Here is a 16,455-nt window from a genome sequence, read left to right as displayed (position 1 = left end):
TCTATTTTTAAGGTATTGATTTCTGGGAGCTAGTGATCCACTTCTAGTTTGTTAATTGTAAATGGAAGATAATTCACTAGTTTTTCTTTTGTGTGTGTGTGTTTTTTTTTATAAATTATACAAACACAAGTTTTCACGCATAATTGTGAAAGCACTTAAATTCGTGGATACCAATTTTCAGTTTACACATCTATGGAAATCTCCTATTCGTTGAGAACCAAATATCGTGGTTTGGCCTATACTCAAAAACCACGAATATTGGTACCTCACAAACAATAGTGCTTTCACAGTATGTTTAACGATAATGTTAAGGAAGACGAATCACTAAATAATTATAAGATAGGTTCCACTACACATTCACGCACTGTTTTGCTTTTTTCATTTCATTACTTTTATAGCCGCAAAAATACCGAAGTATAAAATAGAAATATAACTCATAGACATATGTATCCAAGTATAACGAGAATGTTAATGGAGATATGTGAAAAACAACAACCCCACCGAGAGGAAATGCCAGCTCAAGGCCACCCATGGGTCTTCAATGATCAACGAGGAAACCCATGCACCACAGGGCAGGCTGCAACTGGCCCCCAAACAACATTATACACAGGCATAGCGTAATAGCTGCTCCTATATACTCCAACAACATAAAAGTAAACTGAAAGTAAAAAAGAAACAATACACAAAGAGGCCAGAATTTCTAACGTAGGAAAAACGCATAAAATGGTCAAAATATGTTTACAGGAATCAAAGACCATTTACATACACAGTAAAGACAACATAATCAAATAAAATTAGGTTTTACAAAACCAAAGATAAGGAAAACAAAACAAAATAAAACAAATGAAAGCACTTTCAATATGAACTCTAGCAAGTTCGATCGTTTGTCAATGCGATAAGACTGAATATATTTTGTCACATCCGTGAGATAGAAACTTGTTTCTGTCGATCAAATTGTGGTGACTACCATATGATCATTATGATGTCAACAAAGGCTGAACACACACCGTCTTAGAAAGTTCTTTGACAGTATATTCGCTCTACAAAGAAAATTCTTGTATATAAATCGCATACAGGACACAAACTGATTAGCTATAAAATGTATAAGCCATAGACTGAATATGTTGGTACGTTGACAATACGGAAGGGGAAGTTTACAATAGCAAGTCATAATATTTGTTATAAGTGTGTGTTTTGTTGAAGGTTCGCAATAAAACTAAAATTTAATGACGTACCAGTATTCCGTTTGTTTTATAACCCTCAAAGATATTGAAGGAACCATAATTTAATAACGTTTGACATCAAAGTCAAGTTTACTATTATGATTCCAGATAGAATTAAGCTTTATTTATCTAGATATTACAAAGTTAAAGTATTGGATAAATTTCAGTCAAATGTAAAATATGTTTTCACTATTTGAAGTAAAAATGAACATAAATTGACATCTCTTTCCGCCGGTTGCCATGGTGAGCTAGTATGTATTAAGTAAGTGTTTTTGTTATTTGAATATTACAGTCTTTTCATGTTACAACATCATTTACACATCTTCAAAAAATTGCATGAATGCATTTCATTTTTACTATTTTCGTCTATTTTTCAGTTATGCATACTATTTCTGTTGTTAATTTAGAAGAAAATAGCTTCTTAGTGCAAAGGCAAAAAACAATCGCAGTTTCTGGGACTTCCATTAAAATGGTATTAGAACGATCTCTGCTGGGTTGCACAAGATTATGCAGTACTGATGTTAATTGTAGATATGGATCATTTTCGACACAAAATGGCCAATGTAAACTAGACTTTGGACGCAACCCATTGATTCAAAGTTCGAGCAGTCATATGGTATTCATGAAGTGTGTCAGACAAGGTATTTATTGCTAAAACCGTTTATGGTTCACTTTAGAGCTGGTAACATAGAGAGACTTATGTCGAACTCGCTGATTTAATGAAATAACACCTAATAAAACTTGTTGTTATGAAAATATTCTACAACTTTAAGACCTTTTCGTGCTATTTTTTTTAACAGGCTCAATCATTACTGAAACATATTTCCTGTAGATTTGCAGGTGTTAATTTAATTTTAAGAGAATTTTAACTTGTGTGACATTTAGCTAAGTCTGTGCATTAAAAGCAAGAATAGATATATTGAGTAACAAAAGCAAAATCGTTTTGAGTTACTAGTAACTGTATTTTATACCGTATCTAAACAATAGATAGAAAAAAAAATTAAAAATGCTTCAGTGTTGTCCAATGTCTAATGTCTAATGCTCATTTTGGACTGTATTTTAATAAAAACTGGAGTTATGTTCATATCAAGTGAATATATATTCATTTGGACCGACTCATGCCAAAGGAAAGTTAGAAAAAAAAATGTTAAATATTTTTTTTTGTTAGAATAAACAGATGTTGTAACTTTTCTGTGTTTGGGTTAAATCAATTTTCATTATCATTCGTTTTTCATATATTTTATATTACAGACTATGTGAATATTACAACTCAACCAGGCAAGAAAACACCAGTACCAACCTTAAGAAAAGCATTGAAAAGGCGTTTTATTTCGTTCCAAGTGAAGACATGTAAGGTAGCATATATCGGCTTTCTAATTAAAGACTCATTTATATATGAAGTAGATATAAGCGAAAACAGTGGCATCAAGTCATCGATATATTACTTCTCTCCAAAAGGCAGCAATTCCCGTATTCATAACACTTCTATTATTGACTGCAATGTTTTTCAAGATTTTTGGATAGGGTGGAATGATTACACGGTTATGGTAGGAATGGGATGGACTGCTGGTGAGAACAAATTTCTTATGTATACCTCTGGCACTGTTATCCAACCGATAGACGAAATTATGATCCTGAGCGATAAGTCAGCCCATTGGAACTTCAAGATAGAGAAGGTCAGTTTATACATATTAATGTATTCGGTCCCACAAATGCATGGATTAACAATATAAAGTAAATTCCGTAAAAAATTAAATTAAAAAGTATTTAATTGCAATATAGCAACCCAAGTGTAGATCGTTAAAACATCTTTTGCATTGTAACACATAAATAGGCTCGCACTGATTTACACCAAGTGTTCCTGTTTTCCTGTCAACCGGTCAGTTTTACATTTATATATGCGTCAAAATAAAATGCAACTGTTCCTCGTATCTCCATTTGAACTTGACGTAATAGAAAATGCTAATAGAATTATCGACGACGACGTCAATTATGAAAAGTGATTCAACAATAAAAGTAGCCAGGTGATGTGCTTATTTTATAAATGATCACTCAAATTATAAGAGACGAAAATCAACTCACCCTAAAATCATTGTAAGGCATACCTCAACGATACAATGTATGTGCATTGTAACACGTATTTGTTAATATCATCACTATCTACACATTTTATTCTTCGGCTTTTGAAGTATGTATAAGTGTATAATTGTATGAAAAGTAAATTCTTATTTATATCTTTTTCAGGAAAACGGTTGCAACATGTAAACAGGGAGTAATGTTTTGACGCAGTAATCAAAATTGGACCAATCAACCACCTTTATATGTTATGTAAACAATATTTTAAAGAATTCATTATTAATCAAAAAGATGTATAGTGCACAAATACACTTCTATGGCATGTTGTTCTAATGAAAAATCGCAGCGAAGCGCAAAGTGTGAGGATTTTATTGCTTCTTATACTCTAGTCAATAACTGAAACGAAGCTAATTTAATAATAAATACATATATATTACAATTCACAGCTTCTCAGGTATATGTATGTAAACAAGACAGGAAAGCATCTGTTAATTTATTTTTTCAAAATTGTTCCGAAACAGGTACGATGAAATCCAGAATGTTACTTTTTCCATCCGGTCACCGAGTTCGACGTGAATCAATTAAAGGTTTGAATTGTTTGGTGTTTATATGTAGGCTACTGCGACAGTAAACAATCTTAAAAAGTGGAAAACATACAAAGAACATGTTGCCTTGGTTACTCCAAAGTGAGCGTAAACAGTAGGAATGGTTTGAGGTAAATCGATGGATGCTGACGTCGCACATCATATTTATTTTTAATTTGCTACTGTGTTATTTATCTCGTTAAATACGTGTATATATATTTTGATCTTTTTAGCATTGTTATTGATTAAATTGGTGTAGCGTTATTTTTTTTTTTTTTTGTTCATAAGCTTATTACCGAAATGCAAAAGGATTATGTTGACCATACAGTGCTTAATCGCTCGACCTGAAGGTTATTTCCTCTGTCAAATAATATATAACGCGTAAAAATCAACTGGTCCGACGAATTAAAAAAAGAAGTGCTCGATAGAAAATTGATCAAAATTGGGGTTTATTCCCCATGACTTTAAAGACGGAATATTGAAGAAACGCCTTGACATCTGCAAAATGATTATAAACAAATGTTTAGATATCTTAAAAAAAAATTTTGTTATGACACTTGAGGATATATCTTACTTTTTAGTGCTTGCTTCTTCGACAGTAACTTTTCAGAACTGTTTTCATGATGACGGCCATAAAACTTTTGTCGTGATGATTTCAACATAACCCTTTTCCAGAAGCCTAATTTTAAGAGGTCTAGTGCGGTGCAAAGGTAGTTCAAGAAAGCAAAAGACTTCTTTTAACACCTTCGACAGATGTACATATAACGACAATTCAACCGTTGTGTGACATTAAACGTCATAAATAAATGTAATTACACAATTACGGAACTCATAATTACATATAAGATGGGCATATCAAATTATACATGAACGGTCAAAGTCGTAAATAAACCGGAAGCAAAATTAAAAATGCCACTCTGTTACTAACTCTGTACAGTATTTCAAAGTGAAATGGTGGGTTAACCCTTTATGGCTAGCTAAACCTCCCGCTTCCATAATGACCATAAGAGTTCAGGTGTAGATTTGTATATTATGTAGTGTACAAACATGTCAAAATTGGTAAAATGTCATAAGTGTATATTTGGAAAACTCAAACTAATATGTATTTACGAAAGAAGGGTAATGATTTGTGGTGTTCGGTAACGTATGATGACAGATATTCATACAATAACCACTGACTTGAAGCAATCCTGAGAAAGCGTTTAAATGTTGAAGTTAAGTATTAGGGAAAATATCAATAACAATCTCAAATCAATATTTGACCGGACAATACTTCATTTAGTATGTAAAATAAGCATTGCTGTTTGTTGGGAAACACTTAGAACAGTACTTGAACGATCTCTATTGGGTTGCACAAAGTTATGTAGTAATGATGATGACTGCCTTTATGGATCATTTTCGACACAAACTGTCGAATGTAGACTGGAATCTGGGCGCAGTCCATTTACAAAATGTTCTAGCAGTCATATACTATTCACGAAGTGTGCCCAAAAATGTATTGTTGAAAAAGATAGTGTCTGATTCACTTTAGAGCTGGTAGTATATGGAAACTGTAATCTATTTTCTTGGTCAATATCATAAGCGACCATAGGATCGCTAAAAATATAGAGACATGTCACCAGGGATTGATATACGCAATATATGAGTAAATTGGGTTATATATGAAATAAACTAGTGGAACAAAAATAATACTTTGGCTTCCAGGTAAATGGAGACTGGTGACAAATATCCAAAACATTTAGACCTTTTTGTGTTATTTTTCTAAGCAGGCTCAGTAAGTACTACAACACCTCCTCATTATAATTCTTAGTGTTCACCATCATTTTTGGAGAATGTGCTGCATGTACATTGCGGAATTACTGACTAAGCCTGCCATAAAATAAAAAAAAGAAAGGGTCTATCATGCTTCGCATATAAATTTAGTAACACAAATCCTTCTTTATATATTGTCAGATACTTAACAGCAAAGATTCTTGATTTGTTTTCTATCTGAGTAATAGAGAAAAAAAGAAAGCTGCCGCATTAATCAAGTGACATTGTCAGTTATTAACACGAACACTGTTGACTTAATTTTTCATATGGGAAAAAAATGTAGTTTGGTCTATATTTGGGGCAGACCCACGGAATAGCAGAATAAGTAGAAACTTCAGAAATACTACCGGAATTTATGTCTACACAGGAAAGGGAAGACAACTCTAGATGAAAATTGACTTCCTGCGTTGGTCTTCCTCATGTTTCACGTACAGGACATAATCGTATGATTCAGTTATGGAATATTTTTTTAGGTTGACATTTTGAATTGGAGGTAAGAAGTAGATCAAATATAAAGCTATAACAAACACTTACATTAAACAAGGATATCAAATAAGCGCAATTGCCGTTTTTTTCTTCAACTGAGTTTCTTCTCTTTTGCAAATATTTTTTGTAATATGCGCTGGCACTCAACGGCACTTCCAATAGACGATAATTTTTGTAAAAAAAAATCCCGATTGAGTGTTTCATTAAAATATACTATTATGTGAATACGTGTGAAAAATTGATTTGGGAAATATGAGGTTAAGAGTTAACTCCCTTGGTTATAGTTTTTTTCTCTATGTATTTGTTTGATAAGAGTAATCAAGGGAACCATGGTTATAGCGGTAATCAAAATAATGCAATCCAGGGACAAAGACCAGACATGGAAAACAGACATACACAACAAAGAACGTAAAGCAACTAAAATCATACATACAAAGTCACAAAAGCAAATGAGCAACTCGGAATCCACTAAAACTGGGAGCATGGACCAGGTGCACCGGTAGGGTAAGCGTCCTCTGCTTTTCTAGAAACCATAAGGTTTAGAGAAATCATCAAAATAAAAAACTATATAAATATTTTTTACATTCACTTGAAAACATTACATATACAAATTGAACACAAAGAAAGGGGGAAATGGAAAATCACATCAATATATTAACTAACAGTTGACAACTAGCATAGGTATACATCTTCATTGAAACATACATTGGCATGTTAAATAAATGCTGTTTTACAGAGTGTAGGTTATTTATTCAATAGAGGGGGTTTCAACTGTGATTGCCTTTCCTTTGTTACATTGCTTCCCTTCTTATTAGCAAAAAATATTAGAAATAAGTTATTTAAATTGTATATAAAGAAGATTACTAGTAAAATTTTATAATACGAGTCATTTTTTACAGATAAACATGCTTCTAGTTATACCTTCATGACAATCTGGTTTTTCAATTATATCTGAAGTTTTGAACATATTTCGAAAAAATATAGTAAACAAATATTACCTTAATGATAACATACTACATGGTTGATTTAATTGGATATCCATTGTGCACACATCAACTGCATATAATACATGTAGACTATAGAAAGTATTTTTATCAACCATTATACATTTTTTTCCATAGATGTCAAACTGATGTGAAATAAACATAATTATAAAATATTACTGTCAATACATAGTGAAATTTTAAAACTGAATATTCATTTTCAGTTAAAGTAAGTATCAGGGATCTCCATGGATCAAAATGAACACATGGCTCAATCTCTGGTTGGACACATTTTCTTTGTGGCGCATGTCCTTTAACACAGAAAATAAATTGCCAAAGAAAGTATAATAGGTTGAACGAGACGTCTCTAATAGCACAAGCTTCAACATAGAAATTTATAAACTACAGTTATGGTAAATCTTTCTATCTGCACTGTCCAACTCAGTTATACTAAGGTGAAGTTTTCCCTTCCCTATAGGCTTGACCACAGGTCAACAGCTCTAGAGGAATTAAAGTAGGTGTGGTCATTGTATTGTTGCCATAATAAAAGGTTTTTTTTTATAATTTAACCACAATAACTTATGACAGGTATAGGTAATTAATAAGTAAGCGTAATTGGGAAATACATGTCGATTTGTAATGTGTGACGCAAAGTGTTGAATACATGGCGCACATTAAATTAACACATCGCGCTTGTTTTGAATTCATGGCGCAAGGAAAGTAACACATGGCGCAGAAAGAGGTCATGAAGAACCCTTAGTATGTATATATACAAATTATCATCAATATTAAGTATGGCTATTTTTCGTAGTGAAACAATCTTTTTTTCCAGAAATACTTCACATTAAATACATTGTAGTATACGGAGATTCTACTTGAAAATGTTTGCTTTATAGTCACTTGGTAAGGTTAAACATTTTGAAGTTATCTGAAAATTGAGATTAAAGAATCCAAATAACGTGTCTGGTTGGGTTGCCTACCTGTGGGCTGTTTCTTCTTTGGTCTAGCACAAAAATAATCAGGCTCAGCTTCTCACACTTTTGTTTCATTGACCAATTAATAATGATTTTGTATGTCAATTACATTTTAAATTTTGAATATATTTCTGTTGTTGTGCATATTTTAATCAATATATCAAAATTTTACCACAGATTGCAACAAAATACTTTTAAGCTCTAATTTATAGCAAAAATAGAAACCTAATATAGTCTTACATAATCTATTTTGGGTTTACCATAAATATTTCAGATTTCCTTTGGAAAGGGGAAATAACTCTAAAGCCTATTAACTTTATAGAAACTCATAACAATGCCTTATATGATAAACTAAATTTAGAAATACTAAATATTTCAGCATATTAAAACATTTTACAAATTAACAAAAAAAAAAGAGGAAAAACTGACAAAAAAACATGAATTTTACTGAGTAATCCCCCTTTATAAATGTAACTTTCTTTTGAATTTTAACGGGACATAGTTTTCCTTTCCTCGTTTGTCTACCCTGGACTTGACTTTTTATGAGCAACTCGGCCGGTGTTTCTAGAAAAGCAGAGGACGCTTACCCTACCGGTGCACCTGGTCCATGCTCCCAGTTTTAAGTGGAGTCCGAGTTGCTCATTTACTTTTGTTACTTTGTATGTATGATTTTAGTTACTTTATGTTCTTTGATGTGAATGTCTGTTTTCCATGCCTGGTCTTTGTCCCTGGATTACATTCTTTTGATTACCGCTATAACCTTGGTTCCCTTGATTACTCTCTAACATCCATTCATTTCTTTTCTTCTATACATTTGGGTCAAAATTCTATTAATTTTAATAAAAACAATTTATGTTTTAATTTGTGTAAGGTTAAACTTTATTTTGACAACTAAAACAACTTAAATACATGTACAACTGAATTTTACACGCAAACATACAAAAGTAAAAACATGGCTTTCAAGAGAATCATATTTTGTAAACGATGAGACCAAATCAAAACAGGAATTTCATCTGAATAAAATTGTCAATTGTGTGGTACATATATTGCACAAGACATCATAAAAGAAGATGAACCACTAAATCATAGAGAATCTTCATTTCATCCTTCAACACTTTTGAGAATGTCTGTCCTTGGTGTTGTTAATGCCACTAAATGTGACAACAATAATATTTTAACTACTGAAGATATAAAAACTTTTAACAATAAATACATGTGGAATTAAAGACGTTATTCTTTATTTAAAAGTTTGCTTATTTGTTAACGCAAAGCTATATATTCTGCTTTAAACTAATGGGGGGGGGGGAGCACGATTATAAACTTTTGTGTGCTTTTTCAATTATTTCAGAATGGATTTGGTTAAAGCATTGTTTTAGTTGTATTTTATGCTTTTAATTTTTGTTTAGCATTTTAAGTTATTTTAGAATTGCTTTTGTTGGTACATTATATAAGTTGCATTTTATGTTTTTAATTCTGCATTCAATAATTATAAATATAGTACTTAATATATGTTAAATTACTATTTTACAGATTATATATTGGAATCCTAAAACTGGAGGAAAAGAAAATAAAAGTTTGGTCAAATATGAACTCACAGTTGACGAACTTAATAATGATCTTCTGGAAGGCACCCTTAAACTGAAATGTAAGCAATATATATTTGAACAAGAATTGTTTTAATGCATATGTCTGTTTTTAACTTCTACAGAAATTTGTTTTAAGAATATTAAAATTAAGTATGATCTAATACTTTGTTTGTATTTTTGTTTACTTTTATTTATTTAAAATCAAATAATTATGCTTCTTAATTGTGTATTTTTTTCTTATTTTTTTTTTTTTTAGAAATAATTGAATTGGTGAAACAGACTTTAGTTCATTGATTTTGAATAAACCACAGTAAGTTCCTTGAAATAAGTTTGAGTTATCTCTCTTTGTTAGTAATTTCAAAATCTATGTTTTTGGAAAACTTTATATGTTGCTATAATTAGAAATAGGGATATCTGTTTATTGAAAGTAACCAATCAAATATGGTTATGTGGTTTTGAAAGGTCAAGGACTTCTATAAAGAAAGTTACATATAAATTTGGAATTTTATTTTCTTGAATTAGCTAGAATAAGTCACACACTTGAAAATTTACAAGAATATATGCTGACATTTTTCCTCGCGTAGTTGTTTTGTCTTTGACAAATTCACCATATCCATTCTCGTTCTATGTTATGACATTTTAAAAGAAAACAAATACTTATAGCCATATTTTGTGTAGATAAGTGCTTAAGGTAACACACAATTTGACTATTTTTTTTTTCATTCATTCACTGAAATCTTTTTTATCTAAAGAACATAAGGAACGCGCAGTTGTTTGAACCGAGTTACCGACAATAATGTTCATGTATCTGATTCTCATTGCTTTAACATTGAAATTATTAATTTGCTATAATTTTCGAAAGCGTTTCATATTTTACGCACCAGCAGTTTCATAATCATAGAACAGTTACAGTTAATAATTATTGAACTTTTCCGTTGTCAGTAACAGGTAACAACAGCTGAACTACGGCTGTTGGCTGTTAAATAACAGAAAATTATTTATTTGTATGAAAACTGTTTTCTTCTTCTATTTTAAAGTGAAATGTTTTTATATAACATAATAAAGAAATAAACATGGCTTATAAAGTCACTGTAGTAGATCTAACAACTAATTATAATCTTACAATTATTTTACATTAACTATAAGAATAAGCCATTCACCACCGGTATTTCATTGTTGTCATATATGTGCGAGTTTTCCGTATACCATTTGTCCTTGCATTTGAATGAACTTACAGACATCACAACAACCATTAATAAATGCCATTTTTACTCTCCATATTTTACTAACTTACACAACTGCAGTTAACAATGATGAAATTGACACGATATGTGCTTCGGATTCATTCATTAAATCATTTCCATTATCTTTTCATGTCATCGTAATTTATTTTTGGGTTATATTTCAGACTTTGTAAACATTACATCTCAACCTGGCAACTTAAAACCAGTGCTGTCCTTGGGAAAATCATTGAAAAGGCGGTTTATTTCTTTCAAACTAAAGACATGTAATACAGTATTTGTTGTCTTCGATGGAATTACAGGCTTGTATATATACAACATAAATATCGGACAAAGCAGAGGTTTGCAAACTACGATACACTTTGGTCTAAATAGCAGTAAATCATATCATCATGTCACTCCTATTTATGCCTGCAATTCCTTCCAAGATTATATCGTTGAAGCAGGAAAGGAAGGTACTACCGGTAACAACGCGTTCTTAACCTATATTTCTGGTACTATTATCCAACCGATAGACAAAATTAAGGTCATGAGTTCTGATTCAGCTTATTGGATATTTCAGATATAGAAGGTTAGTTTTATATATCAACGCATTTTGTATGTCTCTCCATTACATGTATGAGCACAAGCTCCACGCAGCGATAGACATTCGTTTTATCTCTTACTGACTGCTGCATCCAGGCCTTTCGAAATTCTCAGACATTTTTAAAACAAAATGTTGTTTGAAAATCTGATAATGTCGCGTAAAATCATTCACTTTTCCCGACTTCGCAAAATTTCTGCATTTTTCAAGAGGGCTGGCTGCAGCATCTAAAGTAAATTTCGAACATCAGACGCAGAGCGTTTGGTATGAGGAGTGACAAAAAATACATACAACTTCCTTAAACTTATTACTTTATTTCATTGTTCCTGTATCCCTGCCAACCGTTTAGTCGAACATAACGTTTCTCGTATCTCCATTTTAACAGAACATAAAACATGTTTAAAGAAGTATCGTCCACGCCACGTAGAATTATGCTAGAACACGCTAAAAAAGTCAAAAATGATCATACTCTTTGTAAGATATGGACATCATCTCCTCTATATTCCGTGTGAAACATAGCGCAGCAATATGTGTACTGTACTTATAACAACATATTTGCCAATGTCATTACAATAAATGCTCAAAGTTTATTCTAAAAGCATTCCTACTGCATATTAGTTTAAAAGGTAATTAGCGTTCATTTTTGTAGCCCAATGAAACGACAACAAAATTGAAGGACACATTGCATGATGGAGACCTGTTTATTTTACTAAGCTTGTAATATATATGTTGAAATTATGATTCTTAGGATCGGCACCAGACACCAAAACCATTTAAATACAGAACAATAGCAACGAATAATCTTTTGAATCCGTTTTATCTGTAAAGCAAAATCATATGAACATTTTTCCTGGACAATTATTAAAACATATGAACTGGAATAGATATTATGACGTGGTATTTGGAATTGGATCAAACAACCGTCTATATTATTTATTTGTACATTTCATTGTCTACCAAATGGTATTGCATGTCATGTGATGACAAATTCTTAGACATGAATAAAGATCCTGTTTAAATATCGAAAACGAATCTCTCCGTAAGGTTATTTCTAAAGATCCCAAGGACCGTGAACCGAGCTCCATAAATTGAAATTTGGCCGTTAATTTTTTTATGGATGCCGTAGAGGACCACGCAAGAAAATGGATAAAACGAGAACAAGAAGACATTGATTCTCTGTCAGATTGAAGACACGCTGTGAGGTATTTAAATTTGAAACGTATGAAAGTTTTAAGTAGGCCAATGAGTGTCAACGCTACATCAGTTTTCAAAGAATCCGATGTAGCAAAAAACATTGTCTACTATACATAAAACAATATGTTGCCGTACCAGCAGACAAAGACCATAACAACATTATTTTGTCTTCAAAACGTATTACATCGAATGTTTATTATAAGAGACAGTCCTAAACACCAGCAGTAATACGACCTATAGTGCTATCACACTCTCCAAAGAAGAGATATTCGAAATACATAAATGTGTGTCATCCTCTTTTGGTATCCCTTCCAAGGACGATGATTGTGATCTACCGTCTATGTACTGTATTCCTCAACTCCACAAGAATCCATAAAAATAACGCTATAAAGCTGGATCAGCAAAGTGTACCACTAAACAGCTTAATTTTGGGAATTTGATACATCGCAACTATCCGAAAGAACTTGAGACAAAGAATACTACTGAAACCGTGAGGACAGCCTCATATCTTGACCAACACATAGAAATCGATGGTAATGGAAGACTATTGACCAAACTTTACGACAAACGTGATGACTTTTCATTCAGAATTGTCAACTTTCCTTTCATCTGTGACAACATCCCTTCAACACCTGCGTTTGGAGTGTTCATATCACATGGCCATTTTATGCGCCTTGTCACACGTCAAAAATTCCAGCCTCTTTATGTGCTGTTTTTTTTTCACTTTCAGTTTTACTTTTATGTTGTTGGAGTATATAGGGGCTGCTATTTCGTTGTGCTTGTGTATAATGTTGTTTTGGCGCAGACTGCAGCCCGCCTGTGGTGCAAGGGTTTTCTCGTCGATCATCGAATACCCATGAGTGGCCTTGACCTGATATTATTCATTCCGACTGGGTTATTGTTTCTCACATATCACCATTTAAATTCTCGTTATATCTGGATAAATATGTCTATATATGAATTATCCTTCTATAGTTATACTTCGGTATTTTTACGCTAATTAAAGTTACAAAATAAAAAAAAATAAAACAGTATGTGGATGCGTAAAGGACTCTATCTTTTACTTATTAAGTGAATCGAATTCCTTTACCATTTCGTGAAATATATGCGTGAAAATGTGTGTATAATATAATTTATATATAAGGAAACACAAAAAAACGTTAAGTTAATTGTCTTCCATTTACAATTCCATGATCCGTTTTTGAACTCAATCGTAAACTTCTTGCGAATGTACATCGTCATTTTACACTTACGAAAATGTGAAATAGTAATCAAGGGAACCAATATCCTAGCGGAAATCAAACGAATGTAATCCAGGGACATATATTAGATATGAAAAATAGATAAACATAACAAAGAATATGAAATAACCAAAATAATACATCTAAAGCAACTCGGACTCCACTAAAAACTGGGAGCATGGACAAGGTGCGCTGGTAGGGTACGCGTCCTCTGTTTTTCTAGATACACCCACCGACTTGCTCATAAAGAGTAAAGTCCGGGGTAGACGAAAGAGGAAAGGAAATTAAACTATGACATTTTGGATAAATCAGCCTTAATGGTGCGGATGGATACTACGCATTGATCCACAAGTTTATTATGACTACCATATAAGTTCTGTATTGATGACTTCAAGCTTGTAGCAACATAATTGTTTTCCAGAAGCCTAATTGTAAGAAGTCTGTCGCGATACAAAATGCCTTTGTAGTTACGGAAAGCTCTGGGGACGATGTATTGTTTTGGCATTTTAACAGAGTATGAGATATAAAAGTATAAGATTTGAAAAATCATAGTTTAATGCTATTGTATTCTGATAATTATCTTTAAATGAGTGTTTCCACAAGATCTTTCGAATTTTCAGGATCCACATTTAATTAATACCACTACGGGAGTAACAAGTGTTGTTCAATGACTGGATCCCCTCTTTTACAGCTGTCAGTATAGAAGTTAAAAGCTTTGAAAGAGTAATCAAGGGAACCAAGGTTATAGCGGTAATCAAAAGAATGTAATCCAGGGACAAAGACCAGACATGGAAAACAGACATACACAACAAAAAATATAAAGTAAATAAAACCATGCATACAATGTAACAAAAGCAAATAAGCAACCCGGACTCCACTAAAAACTAGGAGCATGGACCAGGTGCACCGGTAGGGTAAGCGTCCTCTGCTTTTCTAGAAACATCCGCCGAATTGTTCATAAAAAGTCATGTCCGGGGTAGACAAACGAGGAAATGAAAACTATGACCCGTTGAATAAATCAGTTTTCATGATGCTGATGGATACACCATAATAATCCACGAGTTCATGGTGACGACCATAAAACTTCTGGAGTGATGACTTCAATCTTGTAGCAACATAACCCTGCTCCAGAAGCATATTTGTTAGAGTTCTAGCGCAATAAAAAAAGTCTGCGTAGTTTCGGCAAGTTCTGGCATAACGTATGAGTTGTGATATGAACACTCCATACGCAGGAACCGAAGAGATGTTGCCACAGATGAAAGGAAAGTTGACAATTCTGAATGAAAAGTCATCACGTTTGTCGTAAAGTTTGGTTAATAGTTTTCCTTTACCATCGATTTCTAAGTGTAGGTCAAGATGTAAGGCTGACTTCACAGTGTCTGTAGTATCCTTTATCTCAAGTTCTTTTGGGTAGATGCGATGTATCAAATTCCCGAAATTAGGATTGTTCAAAGATAATACGTCATCTATATAGCGGAAGCTGAGAATGAAGGAGGATCTAGCCAAACGATACTCTTTCTTTCTGATCAGGTCAGCTATAAAGTCAGCCTCATAAGAGTTAAGTAATAGGTCAGCATGTAACAGAGCACAATTTGTTCCCATTGGAATGCCGACCGTTTGTTGAAAAAACGTCCACCACACTGGATAAATATGTTGTCGATAAAAAATTTCAGCATTTTGTAAACATCTTCCTCTGTATATTTGGAAGATGATTTGGAATTATTCTTACAAAGTATGAGGAATCTCTACCAAGAACTATATATTTGTATCTAGGTGTACCATCTTTTTTGGAAAAACAACGATGTATAATGTTCTTAAGTCGGGATTTTAACTGAGTATGGGGAATAGAAGTATACAGTGTGAAAAATCATAGGTTTACAGCTATTATATTGAGAACTGATTGTCTCCAAAAGATCTTTCGAATTTTTCAGAATCCAATATATATATCCTTTTCTGTGGATTTGGTTTGTTTTTGGATTTGCTTGTTTAAGTGTCTCAATATAGCTTTATTTCCACAAATTGTCATAAAGTTATCTGCAGTGACTTATTTATATAGTGGAACCTAAGCCATATACTGAATACGTCGTCTTGTTAAAAAGTATGCAGGGGTTTACAAGTCAAAGTCATAATATTTGTTATTAGTGTATGTTTTTAAAACATTGCGGAAGGTTCAATTTAACACCATATTTGGGCAAATAAAAGCCCTTATAAAGCTCAGAGCTTTCGCAAAATGCACGATAAAATTTTAAACTAATGTTAGTAGTTCTTTGTTAAAAATTCCAAGGTGTTTTCTAAATTGCAATGGTATATATAGGTTTTTAATTATATTGCCAGTGACAGGAAAATGTTCCGAAATAAATGTACCAGTATTCTGTTTGTTTTATAAACTATATAGGTACTGCAGGGTCCATAATTTAATAACGTCTGACATCAAAGTCAAGTTTACTATTATGATTCTACGTGGAATTAAGC

The 16,455-nt window shown here is 32.5% G+C and overlaps 1 long non-coding RNA gene across 3 annotated transcripts; it reads left to right on the top strand.

Annotated features, from left to right (window-relative positions):
* The first annotated feature begins 6,080 nt into the window (after positions 1-6,080).
* On the top strand, positions 6,081-12,500 carry LOC148603480 (uncharacterized). Of its 3 annotated transcripts, XR_015916620.1 has the most exons (6): positions 6,094-6,188; positions 7,997-8,067; positions 9,669-9,783; positions 9,981-10,034; positions 11,133-11,536; positions 12,198-12,500. It is a non-coding gene; the product is annotated as an uncharacterized LOC148603480 (long non-coding RNA). The 3 variants fall into 3 exon arrangements; XR_015916621.1 differs by lacking the exon at positions 7,997-8,067 and having other exon boundaries at positions 6,081-6,188; positions 12,297-12,500; XR_015916619.1 differs by lacking the exon at positions 7,997-8,067 and having other exon boundaries at positions 6,084-6,188.
* The last annotated feature ends 3,955 nt before the right edge of the window (positions 12,501-16,455 follow it).

This window comes from Perna viridis, chromosome 11, assembly GCF_037379345.1.
Source record: "Perna viridis isolate PV_CMFRI_1.1 ecotype Kerala chromosome 11, ASM3737934v1, whole genome shotgun sequence".
NCBI lineage: Eukaryota > Metazoa > Mollusca > Bivalvia > Mytilida > Mytilidae > Perna > Perna viridis.
The sequence above is the reverse complement of the archived record's forward strand: the minus strand, read 5'-3'. Positions and strand labels throughout refer to the sequence as shown.